The 16,541-nt window shown below is 39.3% G+C and overlaps 1 protein-coding gene across 4 annotated transcripts in view; it reads left to right on the top strand.

The window, feature by feature from the left end:
- Window positions 1-16,541, top strand: part of SPIDR (scaffold protein involved in DNA repair) — a 778,935-nt gene that overhangs the window by 231,391 nt on the left and 531,003 nt on the right. The window lies entirely within an intron of this gene.

Below are 16,541 nucleotides of genomic sequence, written 5' to 3'. Positions count from 1 at the left end.
ATGGGGCCTCTTGCCCTTCCATATGAAGTTAGTGATTTTTTCTCCAACTCATTAAAAAAAGTCTTTGGAATTTGGATCAGAATTGCATTGTATCTATAGATGGCTTTTGGTACAATACACATTTTTACAATGTTGAGTCTTCCTATCCATGAGCAAGGTATGTTTTTCCACTTACGTAGGTCTCTTTTGGTTTCTTGCAGTAGTGTCTTATAGTTTTCTTTGTGTAAGTCTTTCACATCTCTGGTAAGATTTATTCCTAAGTATTTTCTCTTCTTGGGAGCTACTGTAAATGGTATTGATTTGTTGGTTTCCTCCTCGATGTTCTTTTTGTTTGTGTGGAGAAATGCAACTGATTTTTGTATATTTATCTTGGATCGTGATACTCTGCGGAATTCTTCTATTAGTTTCAGTAGCTTCCTGAGAATTCGTTAGGGTTTTCTATGTATAAGATCATGTCATCTGCAAATAGAGACACTTTTACTTCTTCCTTACGAATCTGGATGCCCTTTATTTCTTTATCTAGCGTAATTGCTCTGGGTAGGACCTCCAGCACAATGTTGAATAAAAGTGGTGATAGAGGGCATCCTTGTCTGGTTTCTGTTCTCAAGGGGAATGCTTTCAGACTTTCTGCATTTAGGACGATGTTGGCTGTTGGCTTTTTGTAAATACCCTTAATTATGTTAAAGAATTTTCCTTCTATTCCTATTTTGCTGAGAGTTTTTATCATGAATTGGTGTTGAGCTTTGTCAAATGCCTTTTCTGCATCAATTGATAAAATCATGTGGTTCTTTTGTTTTGTTTATGCAACGGATTACATTATTTTTCTAATGTTGAACCATCCCTGCATACCTGGAATGAATCCCACCTGGTCATGGTGAATTATTTTTTTGATGCGTTGTTGAATTCTATTGGCTAGAATTTTGTTGAGGATTTTTGCATCTATGTTGATGAGGGATATAGGTCTATAATATTCTTTTTTTGTGGAGTCTTTACTTCGCTTTGTTATCAGGGATATGCTCCTTCATAGAATGAGTTTGGGAATATTCCATCCTTTTCTATGCTCTGAAATACCTTCATTTGTACTGGTGTTAACTCTTCTGTAAAAGTTTGGTAGAACTCTGCAGTGAGGCCGTCAGGGCAAGGGCTCTTTTTTTTGGAGAGTTTTTTGATTACCTTTTCAATCTCTTCTTTTTTTAAGGGTCTATTTAGTTGTTCTACCTCTGTTTGTGTTAGTTTAGGTAGGTTTTGTGTTTCTAGGAATTCATCCATTTCTTCTCAGTTTTCAAATTTGTTGGAGTAAAATTTTTCATAGTAATCTGATATGATTCTTTTAATTTCAGTTGGGTCTGTTATAATATCACCCATCTCATTTCTTATTCAGGTATTTTGCTTCCTATCTTTTTTTTTTTTTTTTTTTGTCAATCTGGCCAATGGTTTATCAAGTTGGTTAATTTTTTCATAGAACCAGCTTTTGGTCTTATTAATTCTTTCAATTCTTATCCTGTTCTCTGTTAAGTCTGCTCTAATTTTCATTATTTGCTTTATTCTGGTGCCTGAGGGTTTCTTTTTTTGCTGTCTTTCTATTTGTTCAAGTTTAGGGATAGTTCTTCGATTTTTGCCCTACTTTTTATATGGGTTTATTTATTGATATAAATTGACCTCTGAGCACTGCGTTTGCTGTGTCTCAAAGCTTCGGATAGAAACTATTTTCATTCTCCTTGTATTCTATGAATTTCTTTATTCCATCCTTAATGTCTTCTATAACCCAGTCTTTTTTGAGCAGGGTATTTTTCAGTTTCCAAGTATTTGATTTCTTTTCCCTGCTTTTTCTGTTATTGGTTTCTAATTTTATGGCCTTATGGTCAGAGAAGATGGTTTGTAATATTTCAGTGTTTTGGATTCTGCTAAGGCTTTCCTTAAGATCTAGTATGTGGTCTCTTCTAGAGAATGTTCCACGTGCACTAGAGAAGAAAGTATACTTTGCAGCTTTTCGGTGGAGTGTTCTGTAAATATCCATGAGATGAAGTTGGTTGATGGTGGCATTTAGACCTTCCGTGTCTTTATTGAGCTTCTTTCTGGATGTCCTGTCCTTCACTGAAAGTGCTGTGTTGAAGTCTTCTACCATAATTGTGGAGCTGCCTATCTCACTTTTCAATGTTTTTGGAGTTTGTTTTATGTGTCTTTCAGCCCTGTCATTGGGTGTGTCAATATTTAATTTGGTTATATCCTCCTGGTATATTGTCCCTTTAATCTTTATATAGTGTCCTTCCTTATCCTTTGTGGTGGATTTAACTTTCAAGTCTATTTTGTCAGAAATTAATATTACTACTCCTGCTCTTTTTTGATTATTATTTACTTGATATATTTTTTCCATCCTTATAGTTTTAGTTTGTATCTCTAAGGTGTTTCTATTGTAGGCAGCATATAGTTGGATCATGTTCTTTTTATCCATTCTGCCACTCTCTGTCTCTTTATTGGTGCATTTAGTCCATTTGCATTCTGCATAATTATGGATAGGTATGAGTTTTATGAGTTTAGTGCTGTCATTTTTATTCTTTTTTTGGTAAGTTGTTGACAGTTTCATTTTTTCACTTAGGTTTTTGTGCTAAGATTTTTTTCTTTATAAATTGTGTGTTCCTCTTTTTCACTGTAGTTGAATTTGTTTTTGCTAAGTCTTGTGCTTCTTGGAAACTATATAGGGCAGTTCTACCCTGTCCTATAGGGTCGCTATGAGTTGGAATCGACTCGATGGCACTGGGTTCTTTGGGATGTTTATCTTGGTTTTTATTTTGAAGTATGGGATTGTTAGTCTTTGTTGTGGTTTTTATTTTGAAGTTTGGGATTGTTAGTCTTTGTTGTGTTTACCTTAATATTTACCTCTATTTTTCTCCATATAAACCTAACTTGTTTCTCCCTATATTGCCTTGATTTCCTCTCCATATGAAAGATCTGTGCCTACTTAAGTAGTCCCTCTTCATTGATTATTGTCGTCTTTTACATTATATTGTCACTGATTCCCCATTTTGAGCGTTTATTTTTTTATTTTTGTGATTTCCCTAAGTTGATATCTGGATGCTCCATTCTGTGTCCTAGTGTTATATTAAATATCTGATATTATTAATTTTCTGAGCAGAGAATTCCCTTTAGTATTTCTTGTAGTTTTTTTTTTTTTTTTTTTTTGCAAATTTTCTAAGCTTGTGTTTATTTGTAAATGACTTGATTTCACTTTCATATTTGAGAGACAGTTTTTCTGGATATATGATTCTAGGTTGGCATTTTTTCTCCTTCAGTGCTCTATATATGTCCTCCCATTGCCTTCTTGCTTGCCCGGTTTCTGCCTAGTAGTCCGAACTTATTGTTAGTGATTCTCCTTTGTAGGTGACTTTTTGCTTATGCCTGGCTGCTCTTAAAATTTTCTCTTTATCTTTGGTTTTGGGAATTTTGATGATAATATGGCTTGGTGACTTTCTTTTGGCATCTGCCTTGTGTGGGGTTCAATGAGAATCTTGGATAGATATCCTTTCATCTTTCACAATGTCAGGGAAGTTTTCTGACAGTAAATCTTCAACTATTCTCTGTGTATTTTCTGTTATCCCTCCCTGTTCTGGTATTCCAGTCACTCGCAAGTTATTCTTCTTGATAGAGTCCCACATGATTCTTGGGGTTTCTTTGCTTTTTTAAAGTTCTTTTACCTAAGTTTTCTTCAAATATGTTGGTGCCAATTGTCTTATCCTCCATCTTCCCAATTCTGCATTGCAGTTCCTCAATTCTGCTCCTCTGACTTATTACTGAGTTGTCTAATTCTGTGATTTTATTGTTAATCTTTTGAATTTCTGAATCCTGTCTCTTTATGGATTCTGCAAGCTTATTGAATTTTTCATTATGTTCTTGAATAATCTTTTTAATTCAACTGCTTTATCTGTGTGTTCCGTGGCTTTTTCTTTGTATCGCCTGTTCTTGTTCCTGATGTCATTCCTGAAGTCTTGAAGAGTTTTGTATATTAATCTTTTGTATTCTATATCTGGCAATTCCAAGAATACATCTTCATCCAGGTGAGTCCTTGATTCTCTGTTTTGGGAGTTTGTTGAAACAATTATGGTCTACTTCTTTTTGTGATTAGATATCAGCTGCTGTCTCCGAGCCATCTATAAGTTATGGGAATAATTTATTTTAGCTTTGCTCACTGTGTCCTATCTTTTTACTTTGTTTTGTTTCAATATATCCAAGTAGGCTACTAGAGTGAGCTAACTTGATTATTGGAGCCTTTGAAGCACTAAAGTCCTGTTACCAGATGTTTAGACCTGTTACCAGGTATATGAGACTCGGAGTCCATTCACTACTCTTGTATAGATTCAGTTCAGGTGCCCTGATAGTCAGTCACCTACCTAGTGTGTGGTGTAGGTGCTCACCTACTATCTTAGAGGAGTAGTGATGACGGGTGTATGCACTTGTTTCTCGTAGCGGCAGTGGGTCACAGTCTGAGGAGAGCAGGGTGCTAATAGCCTTCCCCCAAGTGTCATTGAAATAGTAGCATTTCCGTTCTCTAGGGTGCTGTGGTGGGTGGGCTCTGTAGATGTACCCTAGGTACCCAATGCTTATACCTGTAACTACTGGTACCAAAAGGCACCACTATTCTCAGACCCCTTTCATGGGTGGCTTGGTGGTGTGGATGGTGTCTCAGCCCTCAGGTCCCTGTTGTGGGTAGGTGAGGGGTGTCTTTAATAGGCAGAGCGGTATCAAATCTCCAAAACCTGCTTCTCCACTGTGCTGCTGAAACAATTACAGTAAGAACTCTAATAGATTTGCCCTTGCATTGTAATAGCCACCTGGTTCTGTGTATGGGTAAAAGCTAAAATCTGTGGATCACTTATGCCTGGACTGGAGCCACTTCTGCTCTGAGCTTCCAGTTTAGGGGAGTCAGAAAAGTATTTTTCCCATTTGTTAATTTGCTCGATATCCCAGGCCTGGAGAATGGGTCAGAGAGTGTGCGGCAGGGCTCTGTCTCAGGCCCAGGGAATTCAACTGCTAATGAAGCTGGCTGGGTAGAGGGGGTAGGGATCAGATAGATCGGAGACAGTACTTTCAGAAAAAGGAGCTATTAGATCCCCATGGTATGTTAAATAAAATCACTTATCTTGTGTTGAGAGTACTGTTTCATCTCAGATTCCAGAAACGTGTGTAGCCTGTGTGCACTGGCTGGATCCCCACCAAGATTGCCCCAGGGGGTTAGTGCTGCGTTCCACACTTGCCTTCTTTAGCTGAAGCAGCTTGGTCCTAAACCCCACAGCCAGACTTGTAGCCATCACACCAGGGGGTCAGGATGCCGGCACTTCATTTGCGTTTTTTCAAGAAGCAGGTGCTTTCTGAACTCCACAGGCAGCCCTGCTGTAGACACGCCACAGGGTCAGGGGTGCGCCACTTTGCTTACCTTCTTTTGTTGAATCTGCCGTGTCTTAGGAAATTACCATCAGCCCTGCTGCATTCGCGCTAAAGAATGGTGCCAAGGAATCGGAGCTGAGGCGCGGCGTGGGCTCAGCACCTCGTTGCTGCTTCTGCACTGTCTCTTGCTCCCCTGTCACTCAGATTGATCCCTCAGTTCTATGTTTGATGCTCACTGTTCATACATTGTCATATATGTAATTGATTCTCTTGTTTTCTCGGGTCTTTGTTGCAAGAGGGTTCAGCAGAAACTTCGGACTAGCTGGCCATCTTGGCCCCAGACTTGAGATATTCAAATTTAAATGTCACTTGTTATTAGCTGCCATCATGTTGACCTCCTACTCATGGAGACCTGTCTTAGGCTGGGTTCCTTAGAGAAGCAAAACTAGTGATGTGTGTGTGTGTGTGTATATATGTATATGTGTATGTGTATATATATGTGTATGTAATATTTATATATATACAGTGACACATACACAGGCATACAGATATACAGAGAGAGAGGAAGAGAAAGATACATATCAACAAAATGGCTCATGCAGTTGTAGAGGCTGAAAAGTTTCAAATCCATGGATTAGGTTGGAGGCTTCTCCTGAGTCACATAGCAGCAGGGGCTGGTGAACCCAATATCTAGACCACAGAGGCTAACGAATCCCTAGATCAGCAGGTAAGCTGCTAGCTTAAGTCCCAAGAACTGGTGGTCAGGATCCAGAAATAGTGAGCAAAAATCCACTTATATTGAATTCAGGCTGCACCCCCAAGGAAACCGCAACTGATTGGCTGCTCACAGCAGATCCCATCACGGAGGTGATCACTGTATATCAGATCTCATCATGGAAGTGATTTCGTCATTATATGGCTGCCAAACCAGTGAGAATCATGGCCCAGACAAGTTGGCACACAGCCTTAACCATCACGGGACCCCATGCACAATGCGATTGGACTGTTGTGATTCATAGGGTTTTCACTGGCTGGATTTTTGGAAGTAGATTGTCAGGCCTTTCTTCCTAGTCTGTCTTAGTCTGGAAGCTCTGCTTAAACTGTTCAACATTAGAGCAACATCCAAGCCTCCGCAGACACACAAGTGGTGGCTGCACTTGAGGTGCATTGGCTGGGAACTGAACCCAGATCTCTTGCATGAAAGATGTGTATTTTACCACTGAACCACCACTGCCGTTTAAATGTCTCCAAGGCATTTGTAAAGATGAGTAGATTGAAGATAAAAGAGCCAGAGGCATAGATTTGACAGTTTTCTATAATTCTTTGGTTATTGCAATCTCAGGATTAAAAAAAAAAAAAAAATTCTTATAGAGAGACAACCCAAGCACCCTATTTTGGTGTCATAAAATTTTTTTGTTGCCAAGTTCTTGTATTTTCTTTATAAGTTGTGGTAGGCAGAATTCTGTGATGGCCCCCACGATCCGCACCTCCTGATGCACATGCCCAGCATGATCCTTGAGACTGCGAGTCTGATGGGCTTTACTGCCATGATTAGGTTATGTTACATGGCACAGCTGACTCCTAAGAAGGGAGTTTATCCTTAGTGGGCCCAACCTAGTCCCATGAGCCCTATAATTCTGGGTCTAGAGATCAGAGACTGAGGGATTTAAAGATTCAAAGCAGGAGAAGGATTCAGTATGCAGTTGCTGGCTTGAAGATGGAGGAGATATGACAAGGAATGTGAGTGGCATCTAGGACCCAGGAACCCCTTGCAGCTAACAGCCAGCAAGGAAATGGAGACCTCAGTCCTACAACCACAATAAACTGAACTCTGCTGACAACCTGAATGAGCCTGGAAGTAGCTTTTTCCTCAGAGCCTCCATACAAAAACTTAGCCCTGTTGGACTTCTGACCTACAAAACTGTGAACTCAGCAGTGTCAACCACAGTTGCAGGGCACAGGTGATATACACCATCTTATAAACGTGTGCATTTAGGACAGTGGGAATATAAAGAACTTTAATGGCTGGTTGGCAGGAAATTCTCCTGACCACCCCCAGCCGTGGCACACTAGCCCCATCATGTTTCCTAGAGTATTTACAGGCACAGTTTCACCGTGAAGGCTTCCTGTCCCTGTCTCTGGAAGCCCTCTTTGACTCCTCACCCCTCCCCTCCTGTCTGACTTGGTGCCACTCTTAAGTCCCATAGCACCTTGTTCTTACTCCCGTTGTAACACTTAGAATACTGTATTGTGACAGGTTATTTCCTTGTTGCCCATAACTAGCGCAGTCTTACTTTTGTAGCAGCAGCATCTAGCAGAGTACTTGGTACTCTGTATTTGTTAAATGAATGAAGTAAGGAAGGAGCTGTGAAATGGTAGTAGAAGAGAAAAGGTATATGAAGAAAAATAGGCAAGAAGGGAAGGTGGAGACCTTAACAACACAGTGATTCAATAGCCAAGTTAGAAATTTAGGCTGACTGATGTTAGTGGTTGCAACAGACTCAGTAGGAGAAATAAAAAGATGATTTCATTTTGCCAGGGAGATCTCACTGCTGAGGTCAGATTATTTTCAGTGAAATAGTGAGTTCTGAAAAGAGATTTTTGTAATTAGAATAAAAGCAGATTCTCAGTTTCTCTCAGTGTTTTGCAGAAGGTAAACATGCCATTGGTCTTGATGTCAGGATAGAAGAGTGGTTTACATTTGCTTCATCCTCACCTTCCATACTCAGAAAAGGAAGTAACATGTAATCTTCTTTTATGAGTAATTATTAATAGTTTTCTTCTTGTTAATACTGCTGTTAAACATTTATATAGCCTAAACCAAAACCAAACCAAACTCAGTGCCGTCGAGTCGATTCCGACTCATAGTGACCCTATACGACAGAGCAGAACTGCCCCATAGAGTTTGCAAGGAGCGCCTGGCGGATTTGAACTGCCGACGCTTTGGTTAGCAACCGTAGCACTTAGCCACTGTGCCACCAGGGTTTCCTTTATATAGCCTACTATTGATTAAAAAGCAACTTACGCATATATTACCTCAGGTTCCTGCTTGATGATGGAAGAGATCTGTTTTGTGGCTGTAAACATCAGGAAAAGAATTCTGAGCATGTTTAAAAAATGAAAGAAGGTAGATATGTAGATGGGATATCAAGTTCATAATGTGGTTGCAGTGTCTACAAATGAAGGGAGTAGAAACAACTTCTACCAGAGGGTACTTAGGCCTTATTATGAAACTTGTGCTGAGCTAAAATGATAACTTGGGCTGGTTCATATAATGCCAAAGAATTGGCAGATGGTGTGTTCTCTGTGACTGGGATACATTTCCTGGGCAAGTGGAAATAAAGTTTAGGAGAAAATAGCCATTTATTATATAGAGACTGGAAGTTTATTGGTGGATTGGTTGGTATGTGAAGAGGACATTGCAGGACATCATAAAATGGAGAAAAAAATGACCAGGATTCTCATAGTGTATAGGAACAGATAAGTGGATAATGTTCTTCCCATTTGTCCCTTTCAGTGTGTGTCATCATCAGGTGTTTTCCCAGAAAAGGCTTCTGCAAGGAATAAAAAAGGAGAGAGGCATGGGGTAACAATTGCATGGACATGACTTCATTTTTGTGGGCTAGTTTTACTCCAGATTGCATTGTGAAAGTTTAAAATTCATAACCTTAATATACTACTTAGTGTTTTAACTGTATTTGAGATCACAAATAGTTTCTTCGGTATCTCCTTAGGCTCTTAAGACACGTTAATTCTTCCTCTTGACTTCCTCTTCATCTTAGAAACTGCAATATCCTGTATAGGAACAACTTCCTATTAAATGTTACTCTCTGGCCATTTCTGTCTTAGATGTCCTGTGTTTTCATCTAAAGCCGTGTATGCATTGCAACACTTGGCCATTTCATCATTGTATGAATTGAGAAAGTCTAGAAGGAAATCACAAGTTGCTTGTCCCCAACAATACCTTTGTGTTTCTTGGTTGCTGTGTCATGATAGACAGTTGGTGTTCTGAATGGCAGTTATGAAGAGATGCTTTTTAGAAAGGACTTCTTTTCTATGACATGTTTAAGAATCTCATTATTTGGGAAGCAAAATATGTGTGAAAGAAAATATTTTCACCACATTTTTAAAAAATAGCCTGTGAGTCAGTGCCGTTTTCCCTGATGGTAATATTAAATTCAGCAATTTCCAACAGTGGCTTTGTCTTCGTTTTTATTTTACTTTTTTCAGTGTTTTTTTCCCCCTCCTGTTGTAGTAGTGTCTTTTTCTTTGACAGAATGTAAAGAGATATGCCTGCCATATTTGTATTGCTTCCCATTTTCTCCTGTTTTATGCACTGCTTGCTGTTAAAAATCTCTAGCTGTGCATATATAACTATTCTCGCTTATTTGGTACAAGCACATATTTCATAATTATCTACTGAAAAAAAAGATGGCTTCATAGGCACAACAATGGATCAGAACAGAAGTGGTTAACCTGTTAAGTGAGTTGCTGTTGTTCTTGTTAGGTGCCCACGAGTCGGTTCTGACTCATAGTGACCCTATGCACAACAGAAAGAAACACTGCCCAGTCCTGAGCCATCCTTACAATTGTTGTTATGCTTGAGCTCGTTGTTGCAGCCAGTGTCAGTCCACCTCATTGAGGGTCTTCCTCTTTCCCACTGACCCTGTACTTTGCCAAGCATGATGTCCTTCTCCAAGCACTCATCCCTTCTGACAACACATCCAAAGTTTGTAAGATGCAGTCTTGCCATCCTTGCTTCTAAGGAGCATTCTGGTTGTACTTCTTTTAAAACAGATTTGATCGTTCTTTTGGCAGTCCATGGTATATTCAATATACTCCGCCAACACCACAATTCAAAGGCATCAATTCTTCTTTGGTCTTCCTTATTCACTGTCCAGCTTTCACATGCACATGATGCGATTGAAAATACCATAGCTTGGGGTCAGGCGCACCTTAGTCTTCAAGGTGATGGCTTTGCTTTTCAACACTTTAAAGAGGTCCTTTGCAGCAGATTTACCCAGTGCAATGCGTCATTTGATTGCTTGACTTGCTGCTTCCATGCATGTTAATTGTGGATCCAAGTAAAATGAAATCCTTGACAACTTCGATCTTTTCTCCGTTTATCATGTTGTTGCTTATTGGTCTAGTTGTGAGGATTTTTGTTTTCTTTAGGTTGAGGTGCAGTCCATACTGAAGGCTGTGGTCTCTAATCTGATCTTCATTACTAAGTGCTTCAAGTCCTTTTCACTTTCAGCAAGCAAGGGTGTGTCATCTGCATAACGCAGGCTGTTAATGAGTCTTCCTCCAATCCTGATGCCCCATTCTTCTTCATATAGTCCAGCTTCTCGGATTATTTGCTCAGCATTCAGATTAAATAGGTATGGTGAAATGATACAAACCAGATGCACACCTTTCCTGACTTTAAGCCGATAAGCATCCCCTTGTTCTGTCCAAACAACAGCCTCTTGATCTATGTAAAGGTTCCTCATGAGCGCAATTAAGTGTTCGGGAATTCCCATTCTTGGCAATGTTATCCATAATTTGTTATGATCCACACAGTGGGATGCTTTTGCATAGTCAATAAAACACAGGTAAACATCCTTCTGATATTCTGTGCTTTCAGCCAGGATCCATCTGACATCAGCAATGATATCCCTGGTTCCACGTCCTCTTCTGAAACTGGCCTGAATTTCTGGCAGTTCCTGTCAATATACTGCTGCAGCTGTTTTTGAATGATCTTCAACAAAATTTTGCTTGCATGTGATATTAATGATATTGTTCTATAATTTCCACATTTGGTTGGATCTTCTTTCTTGGGAATAGGCATAAATATGGATCTCTTCCAGTCAGTTGGCCAGGAAGCTGTCTTCCATATTTCTTGGCATAAGCAAGTGAGCACCTCTAGCACTCTATCTGTTTGTTGAAACATCTCAGTTCATATTCCCTCAATTCCTGGAGCCTTGTTTTTTGCCAGCTTGGACTTCTTCCCTCAGTACCATCAGTTTCTGATCAGATGCTGCCTTTTGAAATGGTTGAACATTGACTAATTCTTTTTGGTATAATGACTCTGTGTATTCCTTCCATCTTCTTTTGATGCCTCCTGTGTCGTTTAATATTTTCCCCATAGAATCCTTCACTATTGCAACCCGAGGCTTGAATTTTTTCTTCAGTTCTTTCAGCTTGAGAAACGCCAAGCGTCTTCTTCCCTTTTGGTTTTCTATCTCAGCTCTTTGCACATGTCATTATAATACTTTGTCTTCTCCAGCTACCCTTTGAAATGTTCTGTTTAGTTCTTTTACTTCATCAGTTCTTCCTTTTTCTTTAGCTTCTCGACATCCGTTAGCAAGTTTCAGAGTCTCCTATGACATCCATCTTGGTCTTCTCTTTCTTTCCTGTCTTTTCAATAACCTCTTGCTTTCTTCATATATGATGTCCTTGATGTTATTCCACAACTCATCTGGTCTTCGGTTACTAGCGTTCAATGCATCAAATCTATTTCGAGATGGTGTCTAAATTCATGTGGGATATACTCAAGGTCATATTTTGGCTCTGGTGGACTTGCTCTGATTTTCTTCAGTTTCAGCTTGAACTTGTGTATGAGCTAATTGATGGTCTGTTCCACAGTCAGCCCCTGGTCTTGTTCTTACTGATGATATTGAGCTTTTCCATCATCTCTTTCCAGAGATGTAGCCAGTTTGATTCCTCTGTGTTCCATCTGGTGAGGTCCATGTGCAGAGTCACTGTTTATGTTGGTGTAAGAAGATATTTGCGATGAAGAAGTTGTTGGTCTTGCAAAATTCTGTCATTTGATCTCTGGCATTGTTTCTATCACCAAGGCCATTTTTTCAAAGTACCAGTCCTTCTTCTTTGTTTCCAACTTTCTCGTTCCAATCAGCAGTAATTATCAATGCATCTCGATTGCATGTTTGATCAATTTCAGACTGCAGCAGCTGATAAAAATCTTCAATTTCTTCATATTTGGCCCTAGTGGTTGGTGCCTAAATTTGAATAATAGTCATATTAACTGGTCTTCCTTGTAGGCATATTGATATTATCCTATCACTGACAGCGTTGTACTTCAGGATAGATCTTGAAATGTTCTTTTTGACGATGAATGCAATATCATTCCTTTTCAAGTTGTCATTCCCAGAATAGTAGACTGTTTGTCCAGTTCAAAATGGCCAATACCAGTTCGTTTCAGCTCACTAATGCCTTAAGGATATTGATATTTATGCGTTTCACTTCATTTTTGATGATTTCCAATTTTCCTAGATTCATACTTCTTACATTCCAGGTTCTGATTATTAATGGATGTTTGCAGCTGTTTCTTCTCATTTTGAGTTGTGCCACATCAGTAAAGGAATGTCCTGAAAGGTTTACTCCATCCACGTCATTAAGATCAACTCTACTTTGAGGAGGCAGCTCTTCCCCAGTCATCTTTTGAATGCCTTCCAACTGGGGAAGGGCTCATCTTCCAGCACTATATCAGACAGTGTTCTGCTGCTTTTCATGAGGTTTTCACTGGCTAATGCTTTTCAGGAGTAGGCCTCTGGGCCCTTCTTCCTAGTCTGTCTTAGTCTGGTAGCTCAGCTAAAACCTGTCATCCGTGGGTGACCCTGTTTGTGTCTGAATACTGGTGGCATAGCTTCCGGCATTACAGCAACATGCAATCTCCCACAGTATGACAAACTGACAGACACGTGGTGGGTTAAGTGAGTAGTATAAATAAATTTGGTCATGGTCTTTTGTAGGGCCTTTCTCGTTATGTGACATCTAATGTAGAAAGAAATCTGTTTGCTCTCCTCAGAAGACAGAAGGAACGTCTTTACTTTTTTTTCTCTATCAACTTCAGAAGTGGTGAAAAATTAATTTCCCCTTTGTTTCTATTTAAATAGAACAGCTGGGTCTAGTTGGGTAGTTTTTCTCCTTTGTTATTTAGAGAAGCTATAAAGAGATGTTTTTAGTGTTATTTATTCATGATTTTTTTTTTATCTTCTCTCTCACAGTAAGTTTCTTGGAGCTAGACGCACAAAAACAAGTCAGGCTTTCAGGTAGCTCATAGTCTCAAAGGAGAGACAGACATGTATACAAATAATTATTGTACATATAAATGCACATATACAGAAGGGCATGATTAGTACTCTGTAAATTAAGAAAGACTCCATAATAGATATATGTTAAAACAAGTATAGTAAAAGGTTAGTGGTAGAATGTAGATAGTGGGTATAGGTGTGCTTACTGTAGAATTCTCTCATTAACAGAATGTTGGGGGTGGGGAGAAAGGCTTTAGAGATGAAGGATGCTTGAACAAAGTCTTCAACATTGATACGAAGGAGGAAGGAGTAAAGGTAGGAGGGAGCAAAGGCATTCCAGTTAAAATGTGTGAAAATATGAAAACAACAACAAGCACAATAAAAACAGCTTTGGGGGGGAACTTTACAGTAATTTCGTAAAACTGAGTTAGTCTTTTTTAATGGAGGAACACCAGGAAAATGAAATTGGAGAATTAAGAGTCACAGATGCTCCTTAGAAGCAGGAGGGATCAGTCTCTAGAGATGGACATCATGCTTGGTAAAGTAGAGGGTCAGCGAAAAAGAGAAAGACCCTTAATGAGATGGGTTGACACAGCGGCTGCAACAGTGAGCTTAAGCATAACCACGATTGTGAGGATGGCGCAGGATTGGGCAGCGTTTTTTTCTGTTGTACATAGGGTTGCTATGAGTTGGAACCAATTCGATGGTACCTAACAACAGCAACAGCAACAGGAGTCATGGAGGACCTAGAATGCCAAACTTTTTTTTTTTTTTTTTTTTTTATGTGCTTGCCAAAGAGAGGGGAAATTCATAAGTAGATGGATGCTTTCTATTTGGTGAGTTAGAAATCCTCTGCTTGGAACTTCCTGGGTTATGGTAAATCGCCTTTCTAGCATAACTTCGTTAGTGGTCATTGTCATTTTGTCCTCTGCCTCCACATTATTGACCGTATCCTGGCTCCCCAAACATGGCCAGCTATTCATTCCTCCATGTCTGTACTCACGCTGTTGTCTTTGCTTAGAATGCTGTCCTCTTCCCCACCCTCCAACCTATGAAATACCTGTTCATTTTCAAGGCCAGAAGTGACCTCTTCAAGGAAGACTTTATCATCAACCGTCCTTGCTGATAAACTTGAACCCTCCTTCCTTTGTGAGGTCTCCCATGCCCTGTATCTGTTGTAGCATCTGTAAGTCTTTATTTCACTGATTTATTTGCTTTTCTGTTCCTTCTATGTTGTAAGTTCCTTGAGGTCAAGAAAAATGTCTTACTTATCTTTGTCCTCAGCCTGGAACATTGCCTAGTGTAGAGTAAGCGTGCAATAAATGTTTGATGAGTGATTTAGGATAGAAAGGCTTGTTATTTGCATAGCCAGTGCTGGGCATTAGGGCTAAGTAAGACAAGCTACCATCCCTGTCCTTAGGAACGTTATAGTGCTGTTTATACTCTCATTTAATCCTCATGGTGACTTTGTGAAATTGGTGAAATTTCCCTTTTATAGTTGGGGACATCGAGGCTCAGAGAGGTTACACCTTTAGTAGATATTGGAACTAGAATTTAAAACCAAGTCTCTGACTCAAGTGCATGTTCTTTTTCTATGTCAACATGAAAATATATTGTTCACCTCTGTATTTTCCATACTGCTTAGAACATTTTTTTTTATATGTTTTTGGTAATGAATTTAAATTTTCTTCTAACTGAATAAGTGTCAAGAGCAAACCAATTTGTGCAAGGTATGATAATTTGCCAAGTGATGATATGGTGATTTGAAAGAATTAATACAGTGTCTAAAATTCTAAGCAGAGTTTAGGTACTGTCTTCAAGAATTTATTCCTTAATTATCGAGCTGTTATTTAATTGTGGAAAATGGATGTAAAGTGAAAATATTTAGAGCACTGCTATGGAATGTATTCCTGATGGTATTAGAGAACTTTCATAAAAATCCCAGTTCAATGGGAGTTAGTTTACCCAGTGCTACTCTTAAAGATGAATAATGAAGATGTCAACCATTTCTTAACTGAAAAGCCTGATTTTTTAAAATCACCTTTGTTAAAAATGTCAAAGATTAATCTTCTAAGCTGCTGATTTTTATTTGAAAAGAAACAGAGACTATCATTGTATAACTTACTTAGAGTGCTCACAAAATTTCTTATCCAAGAAAAGTTTTATCCTATGTTGTTAGGTGCCGTCAAGTCGGTTCCAACTCATAGCTACCCTATGCACAACAGAACGAAACACTGCCCAGTCCTGAGCCATCCTTACAATCGTTGTTATGCTTGAGCTCATTGTTGCAGCCACTGTGTCAGTCCACCTCACTGAGGGTCTTCTTTTCTGCTGATCCTGTACTCTGCCAAGCATGATGTCCTTCTCTGGGGACTGATCCCTCCTGAGAACATGTCCAAAGTATGTAAGACAGTCTCGCCATCCTTGCTTTTAAGGAGCATTCTGGTTGTACTTCTTCCAAGACAGATTTGATCGTTCTTTTGGCAGTCCATGGTATATTCAGTATTCTTCTCCAGCACCACAACTCAAAGGTGTCAATTCTTCTTCTGTCTTCCTTATTCATTGTCCAGCTTTCACATGCATATGATGCGATTGAAAATACCATGGCTTAGGTCAGCCACACCTTAGTCTTCAAGGTGACATCTTTGCTCTTCAACACTTTAAAGAGGTCCTTTGCAGCAGATTTACCCAGTGCAATGCATCTTTTGATTTCTTGACTGCTGCTTCCATGGCTATTGATGTATATGTCAGTTTGTTGTACTGTGGGGGCTTGTGTGTTGCTGTGATGCTGGAAGCTATGCCACTGGTATTCAGATACCAGCAGGGTCACCCATGGAGGACAGGTTTCAGCTGAGCTTCCAGACTAAGATAGACTAGAAAGAAGGACTTGGCAGTCTACTCCTGAAAAGCATTAGCCAGTGAAAACGTCATGAATTTATCCTATAATGTGGAAAAATTGGGCTTATGGTTGGTACGTATTAGTAGTTAATCTGAGTTTTGGTAGTTTTATTGGGAAATACATTCCAAACATTTGAGATTTTCAGGCTTAAAATTTGGCAGTAGTCTAGTTGGAATTTTTCTTCTTTAAGAAAAATATCAAAGCTTTTCATTTTGTAGACTTACGGA

This window comes from Loxodonta africana, chromosome 14, assembly GCF_030014295.1.
Source record: "Loxodonta africana isolate mLoxAfr1 chromosome 14, mLoxAfr1.hap2, whole genome shotgun sequence".
Classification (NCBI taxonomy): domain Eukaryota; kingdom Metazoa; phylum Chordata; class Mammalia; order Proboscidea; family Elephantidae; genus Loxodonta; species Loxodonta africana.
This window is presented reverse-complemented; position numbering and strand designations above follow the sequence as displayed.